The sequence below is a fragment of the Mchenga conophoros genome, linkage group LG3 (genome assembly GCF_057382185.1).
Source record: "Mchenga conophoros isolate Kocher_MC1m ecotype Shallow Benthic linkage group LG3, M_conophoros_male_GT1.1, whole genome shotgun sequence".
Lineage (NCBI taxonomy): Eukaryota > Metazoa > Chordata > Actinopteri > Cichliformes > Cichlidae > Mchenga > Mchenga conophoros.
This window is the reverse complement of record NC_140528.1, coordinates 38,393,180-38,412,700: the sequence shown is the minus strand read 5'-3', so window position 1 is coordinate 38,412,700 and position 19,521 is coordinate 38,393,180. Positions and strand designations below refer to the sequence as shown.

Here is a 19,521-nt window from a genome sequence, read left to right as displayed (position 1 = left end):
TTTCCGAAGACATCAGTATGATGCGTGGCCATTCTTTGTTGGACCCCTGTAGTTACATGACTTAAAGCAGTTATGACATGGTCTGATTTTCTCACCCAATAAAGGAATATTTCATATATCAGTCTACTCTTCATTTTATCAGAAACAGTTATCACAGCTCGTACATTTTCATTTTGCACATATATGTAAGCATTGAGCCAAATTTAGTAATGCCAACAAATTAAATGAACAATATTTGTCTCTTACATATGATACATCTATACGTATTTATACACTGTAAAAGATTCTTGTCTTTGAGTGAAGATTTATGGTGATGGGAAATATAAATAACTGAAACTTGAATCTTTACTGAAGCTCAGTGTTTGACACAGAGTTCACTCACATGTGCTGTACCAGTGTAGCTCAGGTGGCAGAGCAGGTCAGCCACTAATCAGAAGGTCGGTGGTTCGATCCCAGGCTGCACCCTGGCTGCATGCCAAATATCCTTGGGCAAGATACTAACCCCTACTGGTGGTGGTCAGAGGGCCCGGTGGCGCCTGTGTCCGGCAGCCTCGCCTCTGTCAGTGCGCCCCAGGGCAGCTGTGGCTACAATGTAGCTTGCTATCGCCAGTGTGTGAATGTGTGTGTGAATGGGTGAATGACTGAATGTAGTGTAAAGCGCTTTGGGGTCCTATGGACTAGAAAAGCGCTATACAAATGCAGGCCATTTACCTGCACATGTGACAATAAAAGTGAATTGTTCAAGTTCACTGCTGTAATAACTAATAATGATTAATATAATAACTATAATATTGGCCATATTATATTTACACTGACTTTAGTCTCATGAACAACATAATTGTTATTTACTAGCTAATCTTAAAATGACTGTTCAGTACAGAAATGAAGCCCAACAATCATGTTTTACAGTCATGTGGTCTCAGCCTCAGATACTTATTAAATTTAAAGCTCGTGTAGAAACAAACGAACAAATGAACAAAATATGTTCTCCTTCATTTCTCTCAAACAAAGCTGTATGAAACGTTTCCAGCGGTTAGTATCATGGTTGCTAGGCAACCTGGGCAGCGCGACGGAGATCGACCGGTATTTCACAAGCCTCGCACTTCCGGCCTTAGCGGTCTTTGAGTACGCGGCCCTTGTGGACCGTTAAGGCTGCGTACTTTAGGGCTGCCGAACCTGAATAGCTAGGTTTCATTTGACGTAGACGTGACGTCGACGTAAAGCGCGAAATTTGACTGGCGGTCGGAAGTGAAAAAGATAAGCGCAAAATCACAGACAGACAGTACGCAAAATGCCTATGTCCTGTTGTGTTTACGGATGCTCCAGTAGGTCGACCAGAGAAACTGATAAACGGTATTTTAGGGTACCAAAAATAGCCCAACGAAGAGGAGAAAAATGGAAAATTCTAACCGAAAAACGTAGGAAAAATGGATTTTAAATTTACGTTTACAGTCGGGAGGAGCAGAGTCTGCCAATGCCCGTGTCTGCAGCGACCACTTCGTCAGAGGTAATGTTATGTTTGCAAACGAACTTATTAGCATTAGGTTGTCGTTAAATTCTCGTTTACTTAGTGCTTTTAAGTTAGTAGTCTAATATTGACTTGATTGGGACTATAGGCTGCCCAAGTGCTTTGGATGACGAAGAGTCGGAGGACTGGGCTCCGACGGTCAATCTCGGCTACGAACGAAAACCCAGATCGGAATCAGTTCTCAAACGAGAGAAAAGAATGAAGCTTAAGGCAGAACAGCATCGATGTGCAGAGGCGATTTTGGATATGCAACAGACGGCTGAGAGCCCGAGACACCCTTCAGAGGTGTCTCGTTAGACCGCTGAGAATGGTTTACCTTGAAACAAACAACTGTCACTCTAACGAAGTCCTAAGGATGTGGCATGTTTGTTGACGTTAAAGCCGCTACCGCTAACTGTTAGCGTGTTTAAGATAAAGCAATATAAGAACAAACACTCACCCTTGCAAACACCAAACTGTATCCATCACGGAGACGTTTTGTTCCAAGGTTGTGGACCCACCCGCTGACAAAAAAATTGTACGCCTCCAGACTCTTGAAAGCTTTCATTTGCTGCCTAGTGTAGTAAGAAGTCTGGAGGACCAAGTAGTTGGTGATATCCACAGCCTCGATAGTAGGCAAATCCTTTACTTCTGTGGTGTATTCGGACATTTTCAAAGAATACGGATCACGTCCGATATATTTTTTTAACTATCTGTTTATATCTCTCCCGAGAAACGGGGTCTAAAGTTGCACAATAGCTGCTCTCCTGACTCTCCACAGTGTCCTCCATGTTTACTTCCGCCCTCCACTCAAAAATCGCGCTGCCTCCGCACGTCATCAGAACCACGTGACCGCAACCCAACAAGTGGGATACAGCCTAAAGCTGTTCCAATTCTCAGCACCGGTCCTCTCTTTCCCTGAGTCCTTAGCAAATCTCCTTCCCACGATGACGTTTCCATCGAGGGCAAGAAAAAGAGTTAAGGAAAAGGAGATAGGCGCTACTTTTGAAATAACACCCCACATGGCTACGTTGGTCTGCTTAGTCACGTGACCGCACAGCAACAAATCACAGCAGAGCCGGAAAAGGAGGCGGAGCAAAGTGTGTGTGCAGGAGAGGAGTCGAGCAGAGAGAGCTGCTTTTTCATGAAACGGGAGTAAAGTAGTAAACTTACAGGAACATATACCACTACCAACGTTGGGATTAATTTCTGCATCGATCTGCACACCCTTGTCTCCTGGATCGTAGCCGAGATCAGCGTGAACCACGTGGGTCTCTGCTCCCTGATCTGTTTCTTAAGACTTCCAGCTTCATCACGGAGTTTCTCTCGGTTTGTGGGCTCATATAAAGGTAAGCACCGAGCCAACTTTAATGTGGGTTCAGTTTATGTTGTTGCTGTTAAGAATAATAGATTGCTTGGTATACACTGGAGTTAGACAGTCTGTAGAGCAGAGGCGGAGCCAGACATTTGAAACACCCGGGGCTTAGCCCTAAAGGGTAGTATGCATGTGGGATTTTTTTTATTTATTTATTTATTTATTTTTTTTGGGGGGGGGGGGGGGGGGGGGGTAGAAATGACTGAAAGATTAATAGGCTCTGTTTTGAGTTTTGTTCAGAAAAGAATGACTTCATATAGCGAAAAATATATATCTCATATGCAGAACACCTTAAACTAGTTTTTTAATTGAGCAGCAAGGCAGAACAAAGTCGGAGTTGTATCAAGACACGAGGACTAAACCCCAATTCAACCAGACCCAGAACTGATCCGGAATTAAAACTGGACTACAACAGTTCAAAATCAGGACTATATAGGATTTAACCAAGACAGAACAAGAATCAGAACTAGATGATAGTAGCACTAAAAAATCATCATAGACCTGCACTACACTTGTTTTTTTAATTCTACCAAAGTCCACTATTTAGATTGAGAAAAGTTTATATAATTATTTAGCCTTATTGTGCAAACAAGCCTGCATAACTTAATAAATGTAGAATTTGAAAAATAGCAAACCTAAAAAGAAACACTAGGTACGAGATACATGAGTACCTATGATACGGTGATAGTTTTGGTAAACAACCATTTGACTAACATGTGTGTCTCACCTGCTCTTGTTCATCTCTGTTCTGTCCTCATTCTCCTCTCTGTTCCTCTCTCTCTCTCTTTGTGCTGACAATCATCAAATATACAGTTGAAACCAGATATTTACAAACTCTTCAGATCAAAACAAACACTTTTTTAATTGTAACATCAAATCAGACTAAATGTTTATTTTTTTAGACTGATAAATAAAAAAACATATTTGTTAACTTTAAGAGGAAAGAGAGAAATTGTCTGTATTTCTTAATTGCAAATGGCACCAAATTGTATTCAAAATTGAGCCACACTTATGGAGCTCCACAGTTCTTTTTCTGGTTTGGTTGACATCTGTTGATTTTACCCATTTCCACCAATTTACTCACATGGACTCTACTAACCTATCAGAAGCTTCTTCAGCTCAGAATGGAATCATCTGGAGTTTTCTTATTAATTAACAATAAACTTAGTGTATATGTACTCCTAAATTTGATCAAAGTGATAAAAAATAGACAGCTGTCTCTCTTTATTCTGACATTTAACTAATTCAAAATATATTTCAATATTTATCTAAAACAAAAGTTTAATCTAAATTGATGTTGTACAGTAAAAATGTTTTATGTTTTCTCCCTAAAGTGTATGTAAATATCTGGTTACAAATGTGAATATCCTGCTGTGTACTGAAATCCCTCTTGTTTTGCATAGAAATATACTGAACAACATACAAAACATAACATATAAAATAACATTTACCTGAGTTTTTTCTTTGAAAGATCCCTCTATTTTCCATTCTTATATTTCAGTACATAACTGAAACCGATTTAGTCGGGGAGGGTAAGAACTGAAAATATGAAATAAACACACATAAGCTAAGACTCTCTAAAAAAAATAGCATTTGTTCGACTTTTCATTTCGCCGTTTGTTGATTCACTTGAACAGCAAGTAACGTAATATTGGTCAAGTGATCAGTTTGATATCAATCTTTCGTGATGCACCGTCATATTTACATTATTTGGTCATATTTGGTTATCTTGGTTATCTTGGTCATATTACCCAGCAAAACCCAGTATGCAGGTTCATCTGTAACAGTCCTTGTGCCACAGATCAACACTGCTGCTTCTACATTAAACAGAAGAGCAGCGACATGGCTGCAGGTCTCTGCGACTCCGGCCATACAGGTGCAGTGGGCGACTTCAACCTTCCCTGTGATGCTCACAGTGACCCATGGCTGCGATGCTGGTTCATTCAGTCTTTGAGAGTGCAGTACCTGAAACACACACAGACAAAGTTCATTTAAAGACAAGAACTAATGAGCCAAGGCCGACGTAAATGTGTTTAATCTACTTTATCATAAATGTAACAAAGTGTTTAGAAAGTTAGCAAAAACATGTAATTTTTCATTTCTTTATGTGTCCATCTATAGAACGCTGCATGTTATAGTGTAAATCTGTTCTCTGTCAGAAACCTGCCTGCAGAAAATGAACCTAAAGTATGTAATGCAAGGATGTCATCACTTTAGAGATGGAGAAAGCATAAAGTGACAATTATGAATCACTTAATATGATAAGGAGATTCTGCAGGTCATTAATCAATGTATAAAACTAAAATAAAATGTATTTTTAGTGACACAGAATACAAACATGGAAGCAAGATGTGTAATTAGGATTATTTATAATAAATATGAATAGTGCAATTTCTTTAACCATAAAGAATAACAATCCTTCAGGACAATGTCACATCAATGCACTGAACTCGCTATGTTATCCATCTAACAGCCTCCACATGTTCTCACTGTAATTTCCTCTCATGAATGAATTTATGCTGCACTAATCTGAATGTTTGCAGGTAGGGCTGCTCAATTAATCGAATTTTAATCACGATTACGATCTGGGCTTTCAACGATCATTAAAAATGACTGAGCCGATTATTAGCCCCTCCCTCATTTATCCGCGACACCTTAAAGGCCGGTCCGTGAAAATATTGTCGGGCATAAACCGGTCCGTGGCGCAAAAAAGGTTGGAGACCGCTGATTAAGAGGTCCCGAGGGAAGCTCGGAAAGCTAAGCAGAAGTTATTTGGAGAGGAGAGTGACTGCCGTTGGTTGAAAAGAGAGGTAAAAAAAACTTCAGTGGTGTTGCACACTATTTTATATTATTTTTTAAAGTCATTATTCAATACATGGTTATTGTTAACCCTTTAAAGCCGGTCAGAGCAGCACACTCTGTTTTGTGTAACTATTTTTAAATCCCTGTAGAACCTGAACCGTGTAAGCTAGCGCAATAATTTGTTTTGCATATGAAACTTACATCTTATGCCATCAGCTTGTCCTCGGTCACGGTTTCCTTCCACATAAATTGCATAAAAAGCGCTTGCAGGAACAAAAACATAATATTCCAGAAACACGCTTTGCCGATCCGATCAGCTGTTCGTAACACTTGGCACATTGAAACAGACGTCACCGCTAACTATCACATGTCCGCCATTTCCTGCCCGAAACCGGAAGTGATGTCATTTTCGCGGAAAATGTAGTTTTTTTACTTGTAGGCCTTAAAAGCCTATACTGGTCATGTTTGACTTTTCTGAATAGTTTCTGGGATGCTTAGAACTCGAATTGCACTGCTGGAAATAGTTTATTTTGATGCACCTGCTGTTTTCTTTGCAAATTTGCATCATAGGATTGTTTTTGTTTTTCCTGCAGTATATAAAAATTGCTGTATCTCCAAAATAAAACTATGAAGACACATAGACGCGAACTAGACAAGGGGATGCAGGTGATAGGGGAGACAGAGCAACTAAAGAAGACAGAGACATAAGCCATAAGACAGAACTCAAAGAAACCAAAAACTAGAAAGTATAAATAATATCACAAACTCCAAAAACCCTGGGTCGACGACCCAGGCATCCTAACAGTACCCCCCCCCCCCCCCCCCTTAAGGGCTGGCTTCCAGACAGCCCTAACCAAAACATCAAAAAAAACAAAAAAACAAAAACAACCCAACCAGGGTGGGCGGCGGGGGAAACAGGACGGAGGGCTCGAAACAAACCAAACAAGGAGCCAGAAACAACAAAACAAAACAAAAAAGTGCAAACACTGGAGCCCGGAAAGCAACAGAACAAAACACAGAAACAAAGTCCAAAACAACAGCACCAAGGCCCAGGCAAAGTCCAAAAGCAAACAAACAAAAGAGCCCACGAAAGGCGCAGAGGCCCAGGCAATAGTCTCAAAAAAGTTCAGGGGGGCCGGCCCGGAGGCTGAGAGCACGATAGTCCAATCCCGGGCAGTTCAGGGGGGCGGCCCGGAGGCTGATGGTCCAAGAGCCCAGAAAACAGTTCAGGAGGCCGGCCAGGCAGAAGGCACCGATGGCGACGGAGCAGATCAGGAGGCCGGCCGGGCGGGAAGCAGCGACGGCGACCGAGCAGGTCAGGAGGCCGGCCGGGCGGGAGGCACTGGTGGCGGAGTAGTTCAGGGGGCCGTCCATGATGGCGGCGTAGTTCAGAGGGCTGTCCATGACGGCAACGACGTCCAGTCATCGGCCGGACAGAACGTGCAGGATGTGCAGGCCGGACAGGATGTGCAGGCCGGACAGGACGTGCAGGCCGGACAGGATGTGCAGGACGTGCAGGACGAGCAGGATGAGCAGGACGTGCAGGCCGTGCAGGATGAGCAGGCCGGACAGGATGTGCAGGCCGGGCAGGACGGGCAGGACGAGCAGGCCGGGCAGGACGAGCAGGCCGTGCGGGACGTGCAGGAACAGACAGATTGGAGACCTCAGGGGCAGACAAAGCTGAACCCTCGGAGACTGGACCAGGCGGAGCTGCAGAGGCCGAAGCCGGACCAGGCGAAGCACAGGCTGAGGCCGAAGCTGGACCAGGCGGAGGCGAAACAAGAACAGAGGCTGAGGCTGAAGCCGGACCAGGCGAAGCTGCAGAAGCTGGGGCCGGACCAGGCGGAGCTGCAGAGGCTGGGGCCGGACCAGGCAGAGCTGCAGAGGCTGGGGCCGGACCAGGCAGAGCTGCAGAGGCTGGGGCCGGACCAGGCGGAGCTGCAGAGGCTGGGGCCGAAGCTGGACCAGGCATAGCCGAGGCAGAGGCTAATGGCGGCTGGACGGGCTCCTCGGGCCCTCCAGCTGACGTGGCAGAAGGCTGAACGGGCTCCTCGGGCCCTCCAGCTGACGAGGCGTGAGGCTGAACGGACTCCTCGGGCCCTCCAGCAGGAAGAGACGGCTGAAGCGGCTCCTCGGGCCCTCCAGCAGGAAGAGACGGCTGAAGCGGCTCCTCGGGCCCTCCAGCAGGAAGAGACGGCTGAAGCGATTCCTCGGACCCTGCAGCGGAGACAGGTGGCTGAAGCGGTTCCTCGGACCCTCCAGCGGAGACAGGTGGCTGAAGGAGTTCCTCGGACCCTCCAGCGGAGACAGGTGGCTGAAGCGGTTCCTCAGACCCCCCAGCGGAGACAGGTGGCTGAAGCGGTTCCTCGGACCCTCCAGTAGAGACAGGTGGCTGAACGGACCCCTCGGACCCTCCAGCGGAGACAGGAAGCTGAACGGATGACCGAGGAGAGGAGCGACGGTGGCGTCGCTTCCTTTTAGACGAGGGAACAGGAACCGGTGGAGAAACGGAGACCTCCTCCTCATCCTCCGACCACACAGCCGCCAGGAAAAAGGCAGGCGAACGGACAGGCGAACAAGGTCCCAGCTGGCGTGAGGAAGGGGAGGAAACCTGCAGTGGCGATGAAGCAGAGTGTGCGTTGTCCTGCGGCAGCGGTGGGGAAGACGTAGTGAGGGAGAGAGCAAGCTCACTAGTCTGTGGTGGCCAGTGCGATCCTCTATGCTGTTGCATGCTGGGGGAGCAGGCTGAGGGTCGCAGATGCCAACAGACTTAATAAACTGATCCGTAAGGCCAGCAATGTTGTGGGGATGGAGTTGGACTCCCTCAAGGTGGTGTCAGAGAGGCGGATGCTGTCCAAGATAAAGACAATGTTGGATAACACCTCCCACCCACTCCATGACATGTTGGTCAGTCACAGGAGCTCGTTCAGTGAGAGACTGAGATTACCGAAAAGCACCACTGAACGACACAGGAAATCATTCCTGCCTGTGGCCATCTCCCTGTACAACGCATCCACTTAACACACTGTTTGCTGCTACAACTACACATGTTTCTTTTCCAAATATTTATTTATAAGTGACTTATGTATGTATGTATGTATATATATGTATATATTGTACTATTCTTAGTTAGCGTATTGTCTGTCTTGTCTTAATGTTGGTTTAAAATGGAGCACTGTAACAAAAAATAATTTCCCCCAGGGATCAATAAAGTATTCTGATTCTGATTCTGATAGCCCTGACCTGCTCTCTCCAGGCAGTTCTGGTGTTCCCCAACTCAGTGTCCTTAGCGAACTGGCTAAGCTGGGGATTATGCCGAATGATGGCCTCCACCGCGCTCAGCCCCACTGCCATGGTCCTTAAATCCGGGGACTGGGCGATGCGGTCGAGCAGCCTCACCATCCGCTCCATCTCACCGTAGAACTCAGAAGAAAAAGAGTCTGCAGGGTCCATGTTCTGGTCGCGATCTTCTGTTAGGTGAGGCTGTGTGCAGGCAGGAATAGGACCCAAGGTGCAGACTCCGGAGACAGAACTTAAACCAAAACAGCTTTAATGCTGAACACAAACATAACATAACTGGAAAAACTCAAAAATAAACTAACACCGGCAGATTGACAAAACACACAGCAAAGTAAACGGTAGATCGCGACACAGACACAGAGAAACACTTGGCTAAAATACACAGAGGGAGCAATCAGGGAATGGGTAACAGGAGGGAAACAGCTGGGACAAATCAGAACTGCCGAGACCAAAGAAGCGTAAACTGAACACACTGAGAAAAGACAGAGACCTTCAAAGTAAAACAGGAAACACATAACACAGACACAGGCTCATAAGCAGGCACTACAAAGGGAACAGAGACGTGGGAACAGGGCACACACAAACACTGACTGAACACGGGGATATAGGAACTTAAGATACACATAGACGCGAACTAGACAAGGGGATGCAGGTGATAGGGGAGACAGAGCAACTAAAGAAGACAGTCTCTGTCTTCTTTAGTTGCTCTAAGCCATAAGACAGAACTCAAAGAAACCAAAAACTAGAAAGTATAAATAATATCATAAACTCCAAAAACTCCAAAAACCCTGGGTCGACGACCCAGGCATCCTAACAGTACCCCCCCCCCCCCCCTTAAGGGCTGGCTTCCAGACAGCCCAAACCAAAACATCAAAAACAAAAAAACAACAAAAACAACCCAACCAGGGTGGGCGGCGGGGGAAACAGGACGGAGGGCTCGAAACAAACCAAACAAGGAGCCAGAAACAACAAAACAAAACAAAAAAGTGCAAACAGAACAAAACACAGAAACAAAGTCCAAAACAACAGTATAAATAATATCATAAACTCCAAAAACCCTGGGTCGACGACCCAGGCATCCTAACAAGTAAAGCTGTGGGTTGTGGGAATGAACCATAATGTTTTATCTAGGGGTCTAGATTTATGCCTGTAGTGCACTGCCATGTAAATAATTTGCATTTACTGAATATATACTGACTGAGTCCCACTGTTCAAAAGTTGAATAAAGAAACAAACTAATTTTTGCCTCTTTTTTTTAATTTTATTGAAACCACCTTATAGAACATCACATCAGTTACAATGTAGAATCCATGTCATTTATCAGAATCAGAATCAGAATACTTTATTCATCCCGAGGGAAATTAGGGGTTACAGCAGGCAGCACGCTAATGGCGCATGCGCACTCACAAAGGAACCTTCTGACCAACTTTACACAAACATCACATTGGGCAGACATGTCAGAAGGTAGGCTGATAGGAAAAAACAACGAAAATACACTACATGAGGTAAGAGGAGGAGAAAAAAAACTCCACTCAGACTGAGCTCCTAGTGGGAGAACAGTTTGAGAACAGAAAAAACACCTCAGCACAAAAGCACATGACTATCAATACACCATAGAAACACGAGACAAGCAACAGGGGCGGGTAAAGGGTAAGAGAGAGCCGGTGTAGACAGCGCATCCGGTCCTGCAGCATCTGTGCTGGTCCAGTTGACTGCTATCTTCCCCGGTAGGGCACAAGCATCGAAGGCGTTGGAAAGGGAGGGGGGATGAGTGAGTGCTTATCAGTGTAAGTGTGTGTGTGTGCGTGTCCATAGTTTAGCTGAGACAGTGTCCTTCGGCCTATCAGGCTAAGTAAATAGTCTTCCAGCCAATCCAGGTGTCCTTGCATGGGATGGGAAGAATAGCCGTAACACAGTCGTTATCAGGGAGTGATTGTTCGGCTCCAGCCTCTGGCCTGCAGCTGGTGCCGTTATGGGGGTCCGCAATCTCAATGTTGATTTTGTAAATTTCCATGCGAGCAGCCCAGGAGAATTTTTGGCTGCCCTAACACTCCGACACTGGCCTCTCGATCTCCCGTTGGAGAGCCACGATCCTCCCCATGATGATATCAAACTTCTGTTCCATGGTGTTGCCATTCTTTTGATTCTGAGACCTCAAAGCTGCAGTGATCTGTTCCGTGATGTCGTCCAACTGTCGCTCAAGGGTCTCATTTTGAGCAGGCCTCTCTCTGATGTTTCCCCCCATACGCTTGAGCCTTCACAGCAGCTGTAAGCATCTCCAAGGTGTTGACCATATTACGTTCGTTGTGAGAGGTCGCGCCTCATCTCATCTCTTCAATTCCAGCGGGCAGCCTTAGGGGGGTTTGAACAGCCGGTTCCGCTCTCTTATTTCTCCGATAAACCAGGGCCAAGCCAACTCCGATCAGCACGAACCCTGTTATCATGGTTCCGAATAGATAGATATCTTCAGCGTCCTCGATCGACAGTCCCGCCAGACACATGACTCTCCAGTTCTGCCACCCGTCCATCGTGTATCCGGCAGGGAAAGTCCCTCCAGGGCACTCGGGCTCTCCCGAGCCCAGACTTCTCGTTGAGAAAAGGGTGTCAATAGCATTCAGAGACCAGTTAATCAAATCCATAATTCTCTTTTAGGTTTTAGAGAATGACCGTGTGAGTCTATTCCAGGGAAAGTAATGTACACGAAACAGACAAGGACATAGAGGCTAAGCAGGGAAGATAAGGGTGAGGAGGAGAGGAGAAAAGTGCGACCGCCTTCGCTGTGAGCCAAAGAAGAAAAATGATTTTATAGTTTACAAATGACAAAATGTTTACACAAAATCACGAGTGTTTACATGATATCACTCACTACTAACATTACTTTATTTACTGTATCTTTTGAAAAAATACAGCAATTTTAACAGCACAAGACTTAAGAGTATTTAACAGGAGCAGGTTTCATTTTTCCCTGGTTTTATTATCACACTGTTCACCAAAACGCAGCAAACCTTCACCATCTTATCCAGAAGGGTCACCTCTTCACCCTCACAAGGAAGAAGTAATCTGATTGGCATGGTGGTATGTTTGAAGCAGGTCCCTTGTGTAGCACTGGAACCCAGTCACGATGTGATTCATCCATTTAATAGGCTGGTTTGCTGCAATAATGCCAAATAATTAGCAACTCTATAAATAGAAGGTAGTTCTGCAAAATCACTCAGTAGAATGTTTGTTGTCATTTGCTATGAGCTCAGAGCGCATAGAAAATAAAACTAATAGGCTATAAAGATTGATATGAACATATTTAGAACTTACCGGAATGAAAATGTCTGGAGCACCAACAGATATTTGGAGATGGAATAGAACTGCACGTCAGCTCGTCTCACAGCTGCTCTCCAGGCTAGACGCCTTTGTTTGGTAACATCGATACATGAGCTGCCTCGTGTTGCTTCCAGGTTGGGAAAGAATGAAAAGATAAACCATTTTCAAGCTTATTTTCTTGCTGGTCGTGCGATCGAACATTGCAGCCGACCACACAGCAAATACGAACCATGGCTGTTGTCTGTGCCTTCGCTCCCTTTTCACTTGCGCTAGACCCCCAAAATGGCGGATCGGGCCAAAATCCTTTCCACGCCCACCCCCGTGACATCACGCTCCAAAGCCCTATTCCATTACAGAATACATGCCCCAAAATGTATTCTGTAACGTATTCCGTTACGTTACTCAATGACATTAACGTATTCTGAATACTTTGGATTACTTAATATATTATCATGCTTTTTACAACAACGTGAATGTACTATTGCTGGGTGATTCATTACTATTACTGAAGGTCCGCGACTCCGAACTGTAGTAAAGGGACCTCTGACTAATACGGCGGGGTCCCTGTCGGCTCGTAGCCGAAAAATAGCTTTACTTTGTTGTGTGGGTCAACTTTTCTTGCGAGAGACAGAGAGAGGCGTTGAAAGACTGCTCCAACAGAACTTATTGTTTTCGGAGGAAAACACGAACACGGTGTACAGTCGAGTCTTAATAGCTTACTTACAACTGGGCTCGTCAGGCACTCTTCTTGGCTGAAGTGGTTATTATTGTATTTACATGCTTCCAGCTCCCATTTTTCCTCGATGACAGCTCGTACTTTTCCACTCCCCCTTTTCTCCCTCCTCGCGCTCACAGACCCATAATGTGTATGGCAGTCCATTCTCCCTGCAACACGGACTACACTGCCCATGATGCTACATTCTTTAGAGCTATGCTTGTAGCATTCTGCCTGTTAGCTTAGCACAACAACAACAACAACGAAAAGGCGCTCTCTCACCCAGGAAACACACAGTCGCAGAGAGCAAGAGAGCGTCGCCCTGTAACCATGGCAACCGTAATGCTGCCGCCTGGAACAACAGAACGTAGCTGTCAAACAAAACCCAAACAGTCCTGACCCGCGACAAAATGAAACAGGAAAGTACCGCAGTGTAATCCATTTATTTCAACAAAGTAACTGTATTCTGAATACCACCTTTATAAACGGTAACTGTAACGGAATACAGTTACTCATATTTTGTATTTTAAGTACGTAACGGCGGTACATGTATTCCGTTACTCCCCAACACTAAAGGAAGAGGAGCTCGTGAACTGGAACCACCACAGCAAAAGAGAGTGAAGCCATATGTGCAGAAGAATGCAGTGACATATGATGTTCCTTCTTCCTGATATTGCTGTCATTCGGAACCGCTACGTTGATCACTACGGCCGTCTTCTTCTGTTTGTCTACCACCACTATGTCCGGTTGGTTAGCCACCACCATTTTGTCCGTCTGTATCTGGAAGTCCCACAGGATCTTAGCTCGGTCATTCTCCACCACCCTTGGGGGCATCTCCCATTTTGACCTCGGGACTTCCAGGTTATACTCGGCACAGATGTTCCTGTACACTATGCCGGCCACCTGGTTATGGCGTTCCATGTATGCCTTGCCTGCTAGCATCTTGCACCCTGCTGTTATGTGCTGGATTGTCTCTGGGGCATCTTTACACAGCCTGCACCTGGGGTCTTGCCTGGTGTGATAGACCCCAGCCTCTATGGATCTGCACATATATATATATATATATATATATATATATATATATATATATATATATATATATATATATATATATATATATATATATGCTCCCAGGCCTCTGGTAGAGGACCCAAGCTTGAAGGATAAACCGCCCGCAGGGGCGTGCTGGGTGTTATTATTTATATATGTATATATATATATAGACATATATATGTATATAGACATGTATATATGTATATGTACATGACAGCATTGCTGTCCAGCATTGTGTTTATCAAAACTCTTTTTACAAATCCTGCTGCGTGTGTGTCCCCCAGGTGATTAACAGGAGGAGAAGAGTCTGGTGGTGCAACGGAGGGACAATTTCATCCATTTGGACTCAGCTCAGCCACTACAGAGGAAACAATCAATGACTTCAACACAAAAGGTGAGAAAAATATCACAGTTACAATTAGGGATGCACCGATACCGTTGCTGGTATCGGGTATTGGGGCCGATACTGTAAAATGTGTGTGTACTCATATTCGTAAAAGTTAAGCGATACCATGAACCGATAATAATGTAGCCCGGATGGGAATTTGGGAGTAGATACTCATAATTCCCATGGACTTAAACGCCACGGTAACATAAGGTGTTCACAGTTGATGTTTTGTGATGTAACTGTACCCAGAATGTACTTTGCCCTGTAATATGTCACAAGGTAAATACAGGTAATTAGAGCAATCAAACTGTTATGTTAATCATAAAGTATTATTTTATGGTATGTAACTCTGAATGGAGTTTAAATATTGTTCAGAGTTCTAATTTCTTGTAACAGAAGTTACAAGAAAATACAAAGATCATATTTTATAAGCACACATTGAAACAACAATATCATCAGTTGAACTTGAAATTTCTTATGCGTAAAAGATTTTCTCTGCTGATCAATATTTCTTCAATAATGTCATTTTCATTACAACTCTCATTGTAGCACATCATTGTAATGTGATACTGCCACCAGAAGGTGGTGGAAACACACCAACAATGTGTTTGTTGACATGTTTGATTCCACCAATGAAGGGAGTTTCAGTTTGTTCCACGACTGCATTTCACTCACTGCCTCTGTTTGTATCTCTGTCACTGCAGGACCAACATGGAGCGAGAAGTCAGCGCTCTCAGGAGGCCGAGAAACCTCACAGAAGAAAGGGAGAGAAAACCTACAGCTGTGATGAGTGTGGAAAGTCTTTTACCCTGGCTGGGAACTTGAAAAAACACCAACTCATCCACAGTGGAGTTAAACCTTACAGCTGTGACTTGTGTGGAAAGTCTTTTACCCAGGCTGGACACTTGAAAAAACACCAACTCATCCACAGTGGAGTTCAACCTTACAGCTGTGACTTGTGTGGAAAGTCTTTTACCGAGGCTGGAAGCTTGAAAAAACACCAACTCATCCACAGTGGATTTAAACCTTACAGCTGTGACTTGTGTGGAAAGTCTTTTACCCAGGCTGGACACTTGAAAAAACACCAACTCATCCACAGTGGATTTAAACCTTACAGTTGTGACTTGTGTGGAAAGTCTTTTACCGAGGCTGGACACTTGAAAAAACACCAACTCATCCACAGTGGAGTTAAACCTTACAGCTGTGACTTGTGTGGAAAGTCTTTTACCCAGGCTGGACACTTGAAAAAACACCAACTCATCCACAGTGGAGTTAAACTTTACAGCTGTGACTTGTGTGGAAAGTCTTTTACCCAGGCTGGAACCTTAAAAAAACACCAACTCATCCACAGTGGACTTAAAGCACACAACTGTGAGTTGTGTGGTAAGGCTTTTGCTCTAAATAGCGACTTACACAGGCATCTAGTTACCCACTCTGGAATTAAGGCGTAGAGCTGCGACTTTTGTGGAAAAAGTTTCAGTGACAAACGGTACCGAAATATTCACCTACGGATTCAGACTGGAATTGATGTTTCCTGCTGTGATCAGTGTGGGAAACTGTTTACAACAGATGCACAGTTACAACAACACACTGAGGAGAGACCTTATAAATGTTACCTGTGTGAGAAGACTTTTAAAGCTCCAAATCAGCTGAAAAAACACCAACAGATCCACTCCAGAAAGTAACTCTAGAAGTGCAGTTACTGTGAGGATGTATTGATTTTTTTATCTTGTAATTTTAACCTGATTGTTTGGAAAAAGTCTGATCAGTAAACTTATGGAGTTATACTGAATGAACTGTTTGGAAAAATGAAGAAGTAACCTGAGTTTTATAGTGTAAACAGTAAAATGTAATTGGACGTTGGCAGAGATGCTTTTTATTTCAGGCGACGTTCAGGATAAAAACGTTGAAGGAATTCCCTGACTTACAATGTCTTTGTTTAGGAGTGGAGCAAAGCACACTGATCCATTTCTCAACCCTGTCGTCACTGTGGTGGTGGGCAAGCGTTTCTCTTTAACCTTTGTGGAAAAACCTCCAATCACGAACGGGACCTAAAACCACATCAACGTAGCCACACTGGAGACAAAATGAACTACTGCAAAGAATGTGGGAGAGGCTTCCACACACCAAGTACATTAAAAAACATGAACTCTTCCACAGTGTGGTCAAAAAGCACATCTGTGACCAGTGTGGGTCATCCTTCACCACTGCAGGAGGGACACCATACAAGTGCAGACACTGTGACAAAAGCTTCTCACAATCAGGTCATCGTAACAAACATGAACGTACACACATGGAAGTGAACTTCAGCTGTGACCAGTGTGACAAGAGTTTCAGGAATCTCAGTTCATACTCCGAACACAAACGATCCCACGCTGTAAATAAACTGTTTCACTGTTACCAATGTGCAAAAACCTTCACTTCATTATCTGCTCTGTGCAAACATCAGCCTGATCATGCAGGACTGAAATCACTGGATCACAATGAATCTGAAGAGAGAGAAAGATCCTCTTCTGGTTTCAGGGTCAGACTTAAAAACCTTGAGATCAGGCTCCACAGAGTTCAGATGGAATCTCCTGTAAAGAGTGTCAGCTGATGCTACACTTGGATCTGATGAGGTAGCTCTGATTTCTGGAGCTGCAGTGAATAATTCTGAATGTTACATTTAGGAAGCTGCATGTATAGATATGCATAGATATGCATATCAAGTTTTTTTTTCCTTTGGGGGATTTTAATTCTCTAAAATTATCTCTGTTACATTTTAATCTTTGTTCCCTTAGGACACAGTAGTGTTTAGTAGTTGTACTTGTTACTGTATTATTAAAGTTTTAGGAATGTCTTTTTTACCAAACCAATAATGTATCAGAATTGCAGATATGGATATATATTTCAATTTCTTTTATTTGAACTTTCTTAGTGTTTCCAAAATTAACTTAATGTGGGGTAATGTATTCATTTAATGTGTTACCTCTGTTAAATTTCAATCCTTCATTCATATTTAACCTTTTGCTGTTGTAAAATCTTCTCTTAAATCCTTTTCTCCCAAAACTACAAATATTTTCACAGCAGTTGCTCTTAAAACCTCCAAAATGAACTAAATCTGTCCACCAGCTTTGAAACAACACCTGCTGTGACTTTATGTCCAGAAAAAACGAAACTCAAGCTGAACTGGTTTTGGGCTGTACTTCCATGTAATGCCAGTTAGTACCAGAAGATGGAGCAGTGAGTCAGTGTAACCTTTATTCAATTAGGCAAAGAGCACAATCTTATTCACAGTGGCAGCAAAGAAATGTTGAAAGTTAAAAACAGCAGCACACATCAGAACCATTTTAAAGATCACAGGTGACTACTTTTACGTAATTCAAATTCTGTTAAACCTCTATTTTTTTGCTCCTCCTTTCACTTTAGTGTATTTAGTCATTGAAGTCCACATGTTGTTTTTTTATGAATTTTGATCCACATGTTCTGCAGCTGTTTTCTTGTTGATTTGAAGTTTGTATTATGAAATCCTGATAATGTTAAAGTGTTAGTTATATTTGATGAAGTCTGTGTAGAGTTTATCTTATTATCTTATTAAACAGTTTGGTGTGAAAAATAAAGAAATGGTCTCAGAACAAGTAGTTTGACCCATTATTTCTGATTCAAACTAATTTAACTGTTTTCAGTGGTACATGTGGAGGTTTATCACAGGAGGCGACTTGGCTGTTCTCCACTCACACTGAAGAAGGATCCTGCAGCTCATTAAAAACTCTAAAATGATCTTGAAAGAACATATGTTTGATTTTTCTTAAAAACATGCTGTTGGCATGAAGCTTTGAGACAGTGTTTTTAAGAGTCATTGTGGTTAACATCTCACACATTCCAATAAAGCAGATGTTCCTGCATTGCAACAGCGGTTTGCAGTTGCAATGCAGGATTGTGCTGCTGCTCGTCTACAGGACTCTCATGGAGCACCACTTTGAAACTTTGTAACTCTCTCTGCAAAATACAATATATAAAGACCAATGCTGGGCAATTAATTATATAGTTACTTCTTCAAAAAAGTTACTGAGTATTGCAAACAACAAAGATTTTTGCAGCTGTTTACCTAAAAATGCTGCTAAGGGATTTTTTTTAAACATTTCAAACTATTTACAGAACAATCAGGTGTTCTGCATCAAATCTGATGCCACACAAATTATTTGTGCCTCTCCAAAAAATAATTTCTGTCCACTATGAGATAAAGGAGAACATCAAAAGCCTGATACCTGCAGGCCTGACAACAGGAGATGTATCACTCCTGTAACATTTAGCAGCCGCCTCATTGTTCTGACACACACAACAAAACTATTGACTACACTACACACTAACTATACAAGATTTGCGCTAAACGTTGCAAATCTCTCACATCTCAAAACACTGCCGTCACTCCTAAATTTTCCTCTTCTTAACAACTTCCGTTTCTTAACAACCAAATGCCATGTTTTGATTGGTCGGCATGGTACATTTTTTGACCAATGGGAAAGGGTGGGGTGTTTTGGTTTTGTCTTTGCTCACAGGCGGAGAGTGCTTTATAACGTTTTCTTTATAAAATGACGTTTTTACCATTTCTTCCCCCAGTAAATGTAAACAACAATATTCTGGAAGAAAACCAAACACTGGATTTTTTTTTAATCACAACTCTGTTTTTTATGTGGCCTATCAACACAATTTGAAACCTGGTATAATGTCCACTCTTTTTACGTCACTTGTTCCATCTGTCCTGCTCACATCTCCAATGGTTGTACACGTTGTCATTAACGTGGCTTCACTCCACATTAGCCACGCCACTTTGCTAGCTAAAACACCGGTTTCGGCACATAAGGACGCTGTCATAGCCTGTCAACGACGTTGATTAGCTGCGCATATACGAATTTGAATCACGTGATTGGCTGGACTATGGGATGAGGTGCCATTGTTCTAATCCCATACTGGAGCAGCCAGTCACTTACTGACTAACACTGCAAAACAGAATTGTTAACGTATTCACTTTAATTTCAATTCCGGTTAGAATTTTACTTTATGTGCAACACGGATTTTTTCTGCAC

The 19,521-nt window shown here is 43.4% G+C and overlaps 1 protein-coding gene and 1 pseudogene across 2 annotated transcripts in view; both read left to right on the top strand.

Annotated features, from left to right (window-relative positions):
- Nucleotides 1-19,521, top strand: part of LOC146578510 (hemicentin-2-like) — an 871,231-nt gene that overhangs the window by 180,167 nt on the left and 671,543 nt on the right. The window lies entirely within an intron of this gene.
- LOC146578535 (uncharacterized) overlaps nt 14,378-19,521 on the top strand; it is a 59,392-nt pseudogene continuing 54,248 nt past the window's right edge. The window contains exons 1-2 of the transcript XR_014891469.1: nt 14,378-14,461; nt 15,160-15,843. The product of XR_014891469.1 is annotated as an uncharacterized LOC146578535 (transcript). The remainder of the gene's footprint in view (nt 14,462-15,159; nt 15,844-19,521) is intronic.